Source organism: Tenrec ecaudatus, chromosome 2, assembly GCF_050624435.1.
Source record: "Tenrec ecaudatus isolate mTenEca1 chromosome 2, mTenEca1.hap1, whole genome shotgun sequence".
Taxonomy (NCBI): Eukaryota; Metazoa; Chordata; class Mammalia; order Afrosoricida; family Tenrecidae; genus Tenrec; species Tenrec ecaudatus.
Window position 1 is genome coordinate 135,600,050 of NC_134531.1, and position 12,165 is coordinate 135,612,214.

The 12,165-nt window shown below is 41.1% G+C and overlaps 1 non-coding gene across 1 annotated transcript; it reads left to right on the top strand.

The window, feature by feature from the left end:
- The first annotated feature begins 368 nt into the window (after positions 1-368).
- LOC142441919 (U6 spliceosomal RNA) lies at positions 369-475 on the top strand. The gene has a single exon (XR_012783197.1). It is a non-coding gene; the product is annotated as a U6 spliceosomal RNA (small nuclear RNA).
- The last annotated feature ends 11,690 nt before the right edge of the window (positions 476-12,165 follow it).

Sequence of the window (12,165 nt, forward strand, 5' to 3'; positions counted from 1 at the left end):
TTTCAGAGGCTAGACTGCCAGCATTCCCAGTTTATCACCTGACCTACAGCTTTCGGACTCCAGGTCCACAATCACATGAGCCTCCTAGGGCCAAAAACTGATAACCAAATAGGTGATAGTTAGAAGTCAGATTGTATTGTTTCTGTGTCTGAAGAATCTGACTGATATGCCAATCAAGGGTCAAATGTATCACACGCAATAGTCCTAGTGCCACTATTTCATTTTTATTGGATTTCTACGGGTAGGCAAGGAAGCTTGGAAATGTAGCTGGGTATTAAATTCTCATGCAGAAGTGAAATGGACTTTATTATCCTTTACTCTTATGACCACTACCTGTGATTTATTTTTACGTAAAATTAAACTCACTGGTGCTCGCTTCAGCGGCACATGTACTAAAATTGGAACGATACAGAGAAGATTAGCATGGCCCCTGCGCAAGGATGACACGCAAATTCGTGAAGCGTTCCATTTTTTTTAAATTAAACTTACTGTTCCTCAAATACCTGTAAGTTTTTAAAATAATTCTGACTCACAGAAACCCTATAGGACAGAGTAGATTAGATCTGCTCCTTTAGGGCTTCCAGGGCTGTATGTAAATCTTTACCCACAGAGCAGAAAACCTCATCTTTGTCTCACGGAGTAGTTTCTGGGTTCAAACCACTGGTCATAGGTAGGAGCCCAACATTTCCCTGACGGCACCACCAAGTACCCTTTTACTTGCCACAGGTATGAAAGGAGGTGAAATGTTGCAGGTTACCTCTCTGCTTTTCCATCAGTTGCCTTCATTGTAAAGAGCTCTGGGCACTGGGGCTGTCTGCCCTCATACAGACGTGTAGTCTCAGACACAAACCACTCTGTCCTGTAGATCAAGATGAGTCAGAATCGACCTGTTGGGAGTGGGTTGAGTTTGGCCTTCCCTAGAATCTTCTGAAGACATGTTCATGAGCACACGCGTGCACACACACACACACACACAAATATATACACACACATCTACACATCCAATCTGCCATCCTGACCTCCATTACTCAAATTGGGCATACACAAATAATTCTTCCCACATGAGAAATTTTCTCCAGTGCCACAATTTCACTAGCCAGCTAAGTGAGTGGGCGGTGCTCATTGCTGGTGGTAAGCAACTACTTAACGCACTCATTGTTCTACCTCCCCGGTCCTGTCTTTCATTTCTACCTCAGATCTCCCACCCTGGAAAGCTATCCTCCATAGATACGTGTTCTGGATGCATTCGCTCCGTCCACACTCCTCCAGTTACCAGTTCTAGGCACAAAATAAATATGTCTTTTTAGTCATGGAGGCTGATGGTTGGAGAGAATTTGTTATATAATGTATATACCTGAGTAATGAAGCAGAAACTGAAAAAGAGAAAGCAGGCCCAAATATGTTAACCATAATAGTTCATGTAGTTGCTGTCAATGTAGTTCAGATTTCTCTTTCAATCTCCTGGGAGACCGCTAGGAAAAGATAGCCTTACATTGCACCTTAAATATATATATATATATGAGCCTCATTACCATTGCATCGATTGCAGCTCATAGCATGCTTATAGGTCAGAGTAGAACTGCGTCTGTGGGTTTCGGAGGTTATAAATCTTTCCGGGGTCAGAAAGCTTCATCTTCTTCCCGGGAGCTTCTGCTGGGTTTGGACTGCTGACCCCCAGGTTAATTAATGCATCCCCCACTACACCCCAGGGCGCCTTACCTTTAACAACTTGGGGGGAGACCATACAGATTTTCTCTATGAAAGCAATGCTTTGGTTTTGTTTCTGGTAATAAATCCTAAAACAATTTCTTACTTGAAAATTCTATGGTACAAATGAACTTTTAATGTACTTTTTTTTTCAAAAAGGGAGCCCTGGTGGTGGTGTGGCGTTCAATGCTTGGCTTCCAACCAAAGAGCTGTTGGTTTGAGCCTACCTGCCATGCCATGGGAGAAAGATGTTGCTTAAAGATGTTAAATTTTGGAAAACCCTAGGGGGCGGTCTGTGTCCTAAAGAGTCCCTGTCAGTTGAATCAAGGGGATGGCAAGAGGTTATACATTTGCAAAGTAACGGCCGAAGTAGAAGTGAATCCCAGACACTTGTTTCTTAGAGCAACCCTGAGTAAAAACTCAAACCAACCTATGAATGAGAAAGACAAAGTGATTCTACACAAAGCTAAGTGAACACGGTCCTCAAATTCATGCCAGGACCGGACTAACCAAGATCCCCATGCAGAACTGAGCTGTATCTCCCATTCAGAATCTTTCCCTGATAGACGCCATCTCACTAAGGTAGAGAGCAGGACTGTAGAGATGGGACACTGTGCACGGGTTTCAGTAGTGTGGGGAGTACAGTGGGGTGCCTGACTGCTGATAGAAAGGAACTCTGGATTTTTTGAAGACCAAGAGGCAGGTGTGAGTTAGTTAAAGTTTATTGTGCCAACCTGGCTGATAAACATACGTGGGGTTAATTGAAGGGCGGAAAGATAAATGGCTGGTGAGCCTCGCCTTTCTAGTTCTCAGGTCTCTTGCTTTGTGATGGTCGGACTAGGGTGCAGCTGCCTTAGCCAGTTCCCTACTTCCAGCTTGTAAGGTTCCCTTCCTGCAAGACATCCCTGAGGAGAAGCCACATGGACCTACCCTAGTGCAGCCCTGGGTGCTGGAGCAGCCGTGTGGAGACCCCTGCCAGCTCTAATATGCTTACACATTCACTGATTCGCCTTTCGTCCTGCAGTCAGCATCATAGTGTGTGTTTTGTGAGATGGAGGAGGACTTTGTGGATTGGCATTGGACATGTGGGTTAATGGGCTAATGTAGGACTTGTGGGCTTGGGCAGCACTGGGTTGGGATGTATTCTTCACGTGCACTTAACCTTTATATAAAACTTTCTCTTATACATGAGTTTCTGTGGCTTTGTTTCTCTAAAGTCCCCAGACTGACACGTGGTGTTAGGATGCATACGGTATTGCTGACTCTCAGAGAGCATCTGTACAGAGGTACAGTGGAGCAGAACATCGACGCACTGCCATGATTTCCTTTCGGGAACAGTGTTGGCCTCAATTCATAACTTGATCCACCAAATGGATGCATTCCCTTTGAACACCTCAGGCCTCATGGAAGATGCTTTAACCAAAAATGTTGGAATATGAGTGCTGCCAATCATAACCCCACAGATGCTGATAAATTTCATAGTGCCACCTGGGAACCAATTTCTGATCTCCATGACTTCTACTTCTGCACACTGTAAGTAATTAGCATAAAAGGTAGTGTTGTCTGAACTGAAAACTGCCTTTCTTTCAAATCATTCAGAAACGGCTTATTTTCAAGAATACCTACCATGGGAAATGACTTGTTTTTTTTAATGTGTGCTGCTAGATTCTTTATGGCAATAATTAGATGGCAAGACCAACTTTGTTTTAATTTTACTCCTGACACATGATAGTAAACAATACTGTCAACATGTGTCCTGCTCTGTGAAAGAACTATCTAACAACAAAGTTATAAAAAAGAGAGAGAGAGAAAAGTTAGGGCTGAGTGGCATTCTTCCTAGCCCTGATTCTAGCAGCTACAAATGTAATTCTTGTGGCTGTAAAAAGACTTCACAATTTCCAACAATACCCAAGAATATACATTAAGACCTCGTCCCTTTATGGTGAATGCCAACTGAGCAAAATATGGGTTTTTAAATTACTTCTTTTACATTTAGAATACAAAGAAATACTTTTGTCTGGAAACATAGATCACAATCACTCGTAAAGGAAGTTCAGTGTGTCTAGCGGATTCGGAAAATAAATTACGAAGAAATAATGTGGGGGGAGAAAACCGAGATTAGTCACAGCTGATCTCCTCTCTAGGGAATTTAATTTTCTCAACAATGTAACTTTCAGTAACTATTTGGAAATAGCTACTTTCTTCGGAATAAATTCTTATTTTGTATTTCTTGAGTTACCCGACTTTAAAAGGTATAACAATGAGGGAAAGCGCAAGTAAAATTCAAGAGGCTTTTCCATAAAAAAGAAGCAAGCCATTTTCGCTTTCATTGTTGTCAATTCGTTCATTAGTCAAAGTTTTAGTTTGTTTGTAATTTCTATCTGTAATTGTTAAAGACGTTTTTACACAGTAATCACTCTATAATTTGTTTTCTACATGAATCAGAGCTCCCAGTGTGCCTGCCGATGGAACTGGGGCCCCTCCCTTCCTCATCACCCTCTCCATCACGATGAACTTTGACAGGATAGAGATGGTTGCAGAAAGCATTTGGTGACTCGCGTGCTTCTCGTTTGCTCAAATGTCTATTGAGTGCCTACAGTCCACCGGACATGGGCTTTTGGCCAAAGATATAGCAGTGAATAAGATAGATACTGAACTCTGTCTGCAGAAAGCTTTAAAAAAAAACAACTGGAATCAAGTCGAATCCTCCTCCAAGTGTCCCTTTATAGGATTTCCAAGGCTATATTAATCTTTATGGAAACAGACAGCAGCAGCATTCTCCCAAAGAACAACTGGTGGATTTGAACTTTCCACATTTCGCTTAGCAGCCCGATGTCTACACCACAGCAGTGCTACACCACAGGGCTTCTTATACACAGCTTAGAATTAAATTGATTTTTTTAAAATTCTGCTTATTTTTTCCTACTTTCACTAACTTCTAACTGATATGTAGCCTTTCCTTTGTTATAAACACAGCAGCCAACCATTGAAGTATTAGCAGTGTGTCTGACTTGATGATCAATAGGAACGAGACATCATCTTATGTCTTTATAAGTTATTGTTCAAATATTATTTTATTCCAATATCACCTACAGATTGAAATGTTATTAACTGTCCTCACTACTGAAAAATTACAGTAGCTATCGACTAAAGCTTCTATTAGATAGGGAGCATGTGTTTATAAACTCTCTGTTTCTTCATTGTACCCAATAATAAATCCATCACAAAACAGTGGTGTGTTCTCACACTGGTGATCCGAGTATCTATGATGCTTTCAGGTATTTATTCAGTTGTTATTGTTCAGTACATGGAAGGAGGTAAATAATCTTTACTTTTAAATTTTCACAAAATTAGATAGCTAAAATGATATTCCTTAATACTGCATAAAGAGCATCTCTTTGTAAATTGGTGTCAAACTATATAAATAGCCTTCACTCTGATATATTTTTGAAATAAATTTTTACTTTGCTTGCCTGCATCATATAGGCACTATTCTGCTATTTAATATACTAATACATTTTTGTGTTTAATAATTTGTTCATTATACACTAATAGTTTGCCTTTACAAATGCAAGTGTATGATCTGTGCATTTAAAAATGTTTTTTCCTGGGATGGAGTCCACAGACCTTACCCAAATGCCAAAGTAAGAAAAGGGTTAAGAATCCCTTAGAGCAGTGCTTGTCTGATCACACTGCCATGATCACATTCTGAGCAGAGTCGTTCAGGAACCTCCAGAAGTTCGGGAGCCTGGCACTGGTTGTAAAGAACCTAGAAACGGGACAGCTTCCAATTCCTCTACTGACATGCAGGCGTGTAGTCATCAGCTTGTCCTTGTTTTCCTCTTTTGCATATCCTCACTTAAGAAAGAAGGAGAGCAATCTGACGACAAATGGCAAGCAATCTGGACATGTCCTTCACTAATGAAGATATACAACTGCCCAAAAGCTTTACACAAAGGCGCTCCTTCTCAGGAGTGATCAAAGAAACTAGATTGAAAACAGCAATGGTATACCGCCACACATGCAAAGGAAATGCAAATATTATCAAATCTAAATGACCATGATGTAAAATAGCCATATAACTGCCATCTGCATCAAGAAATTAAAAATGCCTGATATGTTGGTGGTACCTCATACCTCCGCCCAATCACTAGCCCTTCCTTCTCATCAAAGGACACAATATTGTGATATGCAATCCCTTGAAGTGGATTTTCCTGGTTTTTTAACTTCATATAAATTAAAACTATTTTAAGAGTTATCAATGTTTGTGTGTCTGTCTGTAGTCCACTTATTCTTGCTGCAGTACAGTGGGCCACTGCGTGACTATACCGTATTTGTCTGCTCTACTGTGGATGATGGAGCCGGTAGCATACTGGTTACATGTTGAATGGCTAATTGCAAAGAGAAAGACAGGCTTTCTATCCCATAAAGAGTCACCGTTTCAGCAACTTCATGAAGAGATCACTGAAGATATAGGTGCTTTAGCAAAGTATAGTGAAGAGACTAGATGGTGCCCAGTTTCTGAAAAAATAGCTTCTGGTACCTTAAAGCACTGTTTTTGAACAAGCAGCCTTCTAAGGGAAGCATCCATGAAGCACATATAGACGTAGCATACCAAACTGTGTGATCCAGTGAATGGAAATAACACAATCCCAATCTAAAAGGAGGACTAGTACCAGAGTTTACATTGTGAGCACCTGGTTTGTAGATGGCTGTGGATGACCGTGGAAGCCCAAGCTCCATCGGAAGAGTCCACGATGGATTAAGCCTCTGATGAATTCCCTCCAGCCATGGTTGAGGGGTGTCAATAGCCCTGTATCAGACAGAGAACATTGTAAAACTCCGTAAAAATGTATATCACCATTTGATCTTTCTTTTGAGCCATTTTAAAGGTGCTCGTTTGTTTTTCAAGTGACGGGAGAATACGCGAGGATGAAGCCCCTGTTTAAGCCCCTCCGGCCATGGACCAGGGGTGTGCCTAGCCCTGCGATTATGCAGACTGCATCGGAAAGTGGACAATTGCAGATGCAGCTGGGTTAACATTTAGCACGCTATCATTTGATCTCCTTTATGATCCATTTACATTTGTTCCAGTTTTTGATATTTTCTTTCTTTTCAATTGACAGTTCTGTCTGTTTTGCTTGTTAGTTTTTTTGTTTGTTTTTAAATGTTTTTCCGTATGTGAAATCCAGGATAGGTCAAGCTATACAAATAGTAACTGGATTAATGGTTCCTTGGGGCATAGCAGGGAAGGTTGGGGGAAAATGGTTGCTAATTACAATGGGTACAAAAATGATGGAAATGTTCTAAAACTGATTGTGGTGATGATTTTACAACTCTTTGCGATATCAGTGAGCTATTGAATTGTATACTATGTGAATGATATGCCAATAAAACTGTTGGGTGGGAAGTCACAGTCTCAGAAACTCACAGAAGCAGTGCTACCCTGTGCTATGGAGTTGCTGTGAGTCAGCATCGACTCAGAGGGAGGAATTTTTCTCCTAGTTGAGTATGCCTGACAATGTGGGTCACTTTGGTGGGACTCTAATGGGCTCTAGTACATCTCCCACCCTACATCATGCTAGGTCGTGTTGGCTTTCCAGTTTGCGGCCAATGTCGGGTCATTACAAATATTCATCCTATAAACTGTTCATTAATCAATATACAAACACTCAGTTTTTGTAGATAAGTCAGCTTTCTGAAGTGTGTACCAATGTATAGTTACACCATGACTATCAGTAATGTAGAAAGTTACTGTAGTTCCAAATCTTTACCAATACTTAGTTTTGTCACTGGTCTTATTATTAGTGTTTACACACTGGGCTGCTAACTTCAAGGTCAGCAGTTCAAAACCACCTGCCACTTCTCAGAAGAAAGAGTGGGCTTTCTACTCCCTTAAACAGTTGCACTCTCAGAAAATAATAGGGGCAGCTCTGTTCCTACAGGGTCGCTATGAGTCAAAATCCGCTTAATGTCAGTGAGTTTTATTCTACATTATTATGTATACCATTCTTATTTTTAAATTAATTTATTTGATTACTATTCATGTGACTCCCCCTCTCATAAGCTTATTGAGCATTTGAATATTTTCATTTGCAAAAGAAATGTCCAAGTCTACTGCCCCTTTTGTATTGGCTTGTCTTTCTTATTTGTGTTCAGGAGTTCCTTGTACATTGTGGATCTAAATTCTACTTTTTTCCAAATATTTTCTCTATAGCTTGTCCTTTCACTGTCTTCATGTTATCTTTTACCTCAAGCTAGCTTATTTATCAAGATTTGATTTTATGTCTTAGGTTTGCATTTGAATATCCATTTACTCGGAGAGATGATTTGACAGGTTCATATGCCAAACACTATAATTTCTTAGGCTTCAAAATGAAAAAAAAAGTATCATATGATATGTTGGAGGCAGATCAGTACTGGAGCAAAAATATTTTTTTTAATGTAATATAACCAGAGCACAGGACTCCATCCACTTCCAGGGTGGATAAGTCATCAGAAACATAGCAAGAAGGAAGCTAGTCATTCCTTGATGCACACACAGATCTCCTTAGGACACCTGCCTAAAATAGTCCTAGCAAAGGATTTTATGCAAAAGTTCTATGAGAGTAGGTAACATAATGATTTCTACAACAAAAAATATTTCCATTTCAAACAAAATGTTTTCATTACATGTATGGATTTACATGTAAGATGTGAGACCATTTTCTCTTACATTTTGTCTACTTGAAAACTAACAACAGTCTAAGTGACTGGAGCTCTTCCATGAGGCCCTGTGAGGGTGCAATGATACTTGGGACCCACATGGTGCTTACTCATCAAACCTGCACTTTACCCCACAGTTCCATCCGTTCCTGCTGGCTCTTCTGCCACTGACTTGTTAGATGTCACCAAGTCCTTTCTAACTTGCAACAGGCCTATGTGAGGGAGGAGAACTGCCCCAGAAGAGTTGTCTTTACGATAATACGAAACCAGATCAGCAGGTCCATCTTCTCTGTAGTGGCGGGGGGTTGGGGGGTGGAACCCCCAACTTCAGTTGGCAACCAAGTGCTTCATCGCGGGCCACCAGGCGCTGAATGTGAGAGCGTGGTCAACGTGCTGACAGTGATGAAGTATGCAGGTATCCCCCTCATCCATCAAAATCCAGTGGACTCGTGTGGCTTTCTGACTATTCTGAGTATGGTGCCTGTCCCTCCACCCTTCTGCTTTCATTTTAGCCTGCCTCAATGGCTTGAGGATTGGGTAAAGCCTCTGGAAAAGAGGAAGAGCAACTCTCGCTGTCATTGAGTCTATGCCGATTCACAGTGACCCCAGTGGGTTCTGAGACTGTAACTGTTTAGTAGGATAGTTATAGTAGGAAGCCCAGTCTTTTGCCCACAGTGCTGTTACTGGCTTTGAACTGCCAATCACAAGGACCACAGACCAGTGCATAACCACTGCTCCACCAGGGCTCTGAATTGACAGGGATATATCTCCATTACTGCATTACCCAATAGACTTGGAGTTTAAATTAGAAACTAATTGGTTATAGCAGAATGAAAAAACAGTTACTTTTACTGCATACTTCATACTATAGATTTTTCTCCAAAATGTTTTACAGTCTATTTCCAGAGTCAATTAGAAATTCTGCAGGCAAATATAAGGAGAAAACTTGAAAGACCTTAACAGGAGAGTCCATGGTGGTGATATTTCAAAGAATCTAAGCTTTACAGGAAAGAAAATAAAAACAGAAAGGAGTTAACGCATTACAAAATAGCATTTAAGTCAACGGGCTGGCGTTCACCTTGCATCAGGCATAATAGCCCTGAAGGGGAGAAGCAGGGATAAGATCAGAGTGCTTACATTGTGAGAGCTAAGGACTTGCAGTTGGTGAAGACAGCTGCATTTTTAAATCAAGCACTGTCATTCATTTACTGTACAACCTTAAGAAAGTTCATAAACAATTCCGAATCTCAGTTTCCATCTTAGTAAATTGGTATAACTATAGAATATATAGTATATTTTCTTTGCTTAAAGGTTTTATTGTGATGTAGATGAAGATTTATAAAGTAGAACATAAGTTTGACATTGAACAGTCGATACATATTTGTTTCAACTCATCTATTTCAAAGACCTCCTAAGAGGCAAGACTAGCGTTAGAGTCTTGGGAACTCAAGAGTTCCACCCTGCCCTATAAGGGTCGGCTTGGGTCATCATTGACTCGATGGCAGTGGGTTGAGAAAAAGTTACAGAAACCCACAGGGAAGTTCTGCCCTGTCCTATATAGAGTGGCTATGAGTTGTAATCAATGCTCACCGCCCTGGAGTGGATTCTGAGTATGCAGATAGGAACCCAACTGGTAACCACTAGCCACCAGAGCTCCCTGAAAGCAACTAGATGGCCATAAATTTGGGTTAATGTATCGCCATTTGTTTCACTTCTTCCCAGTGTGTCCTGTTCCCCTTCCTCCTATTTTCCTAACCCTCTCTCTGTTCTTGGGTAAATGCTACGCAGTCAGTTCCCACGGGTTTGGTAGAAGTGATTCCCAACTCTTTGTTGAGTTCGGGAACTAGTTGTTAAAACAGCGTTCGTAATCTGAGCTCTTTCTCAGGTGGGCAGCTGAACATCACAAATTTGAACACCGTCCTCTTTCTAATGCCCGTATGAACAGCTGTGTTCTGATAGCATGCCAAAATAATAAACTACCTTGCAGTATATCTCTTTTTGTACATAAAACAGGCATTAGGGCAGCAAATGGGTTGCTAAATTATTTTAATCTTACCACTGCACAGGGTGAGCTCACTTTCTACTTGAAGGGTGACTACAGGGTATAGTTTTGGGATTCCTCCCAACTCCATCAAACCTAGTCCATTTTATAATTTTGACTTTTGTCAACAGCCTCCCCCTTCCCACTCCACCCCATTGTATCCAGGACCTTCTAATATAACCCTCCGTGGAGCAGTTGATATTGGTGGCCGGGCACCATGTGGTTATTCTGGCCTCTGGGTTTTGGAGACTTAAGTCTGATGTTTATATGGTACGAGGTACAAGGGACTTCAAAGAGTTCATGAAAACTTTGCATTTTCTCTTACTGTAGATACTCGTGTATAAGCTGAGTTTTACAGCACATTTTTAATGCAGTTTTTGTAGTAAAATTAGGTGCCTCGGCTGATATTCAGGTTGGCTTATACTTGAGTATATACGGTAATTTCATTTGCTGTGAACTTTGTGAAGAACCCTCATATAAATAATGTATTGGGATAGATGGTGCTACAAACGGTTCCTGCTGGACAATGTTATTATTACAGACTTTGCGGGTCTCTAGGTGGCACATTGGGCTGTGAACCTCAAGGCTGTAACTCAAACGACTAACTATTCTGAGTGAGATATATAAAGATGTCCGCTCCAGTTAAAAGTCACAATCTCTGGTGCCCTATTCAGACTCAGAATCTCCCCAGGGGTCATGCATTTTGTTTAAAAGAATCCCTATTTGCACTGCAGATCAAGTGTTAGGCTGGCATCAGCAAGGTTGGCAAGTTCAAGACATCCCATCGTTTGGTGGGAGAAAGATGAGGCATTACGTGCCCGTGAAGATTCGGTTTCAAAAGTCCTATTGTGCCAGTCCAGTTAGACTAGAGAAACAAATCCAGAGAGGCACTCATATGTGCATAAGAAATAACTTTATATACAAGAGCAATTGAATATTGAGAAAACATCCCAGCCAAAGTCCAGATCAAGTCCATTAATCCATCATTAGCCCATATGTCTAATACCAATCTAAATAATCCTCTTCAGACTCACAAAACACATGCAATGGCACTAAATGCAGGAAGGTCACAGGCCAGTGGGTGGAAAGTCTTGTGGATCCAGTGACAGTGGAAGCATCTCAGTGCTGGCAGGGATATCTACATAGATCCTCCAGCTCCAGGACACCAGCATAGTTCCATGTGTCTTCTCAGCTGGAATGTCTTCCAGGGAGTCAGCCTGCCTCCTGCCTCCAGCAAACTATTTCTCTCCTGAGCGCCTCCAAATGAGGTCATCAAGTTGCTACCTGACTGACAGGTTAAACTCCACCTCTTCACTCTTAATCCTCTCAAACTGCCAACAGATTATCTAACTACCACCCATATGCAGAGTCAGTAGGAGTAGAATCAACTAGATGGCACAACTCTAAAGACTGGTAGTTCAGATCCTCCTGAAGGTACTACAGAAGAAAAGCCTGCAGCCCCGCAAACCCCATGCAGACGTTTGACTCTGATCCATAGGGCCACCGTGAGTTGAAATCAACTTGACCACAGTGGGTTGTGGTTATATATAGAGAGAGATGTAGATATAGGTATATAGATATTCATATTTATGAATGTAATATATACATGTTATATATATATATCATAGTATATAGTATATATATAGTTCTCACAGCCATCAAGTCAGTTCTGATTCATAGTGGACCTATAGGACAGAGGATAACTACCCCTG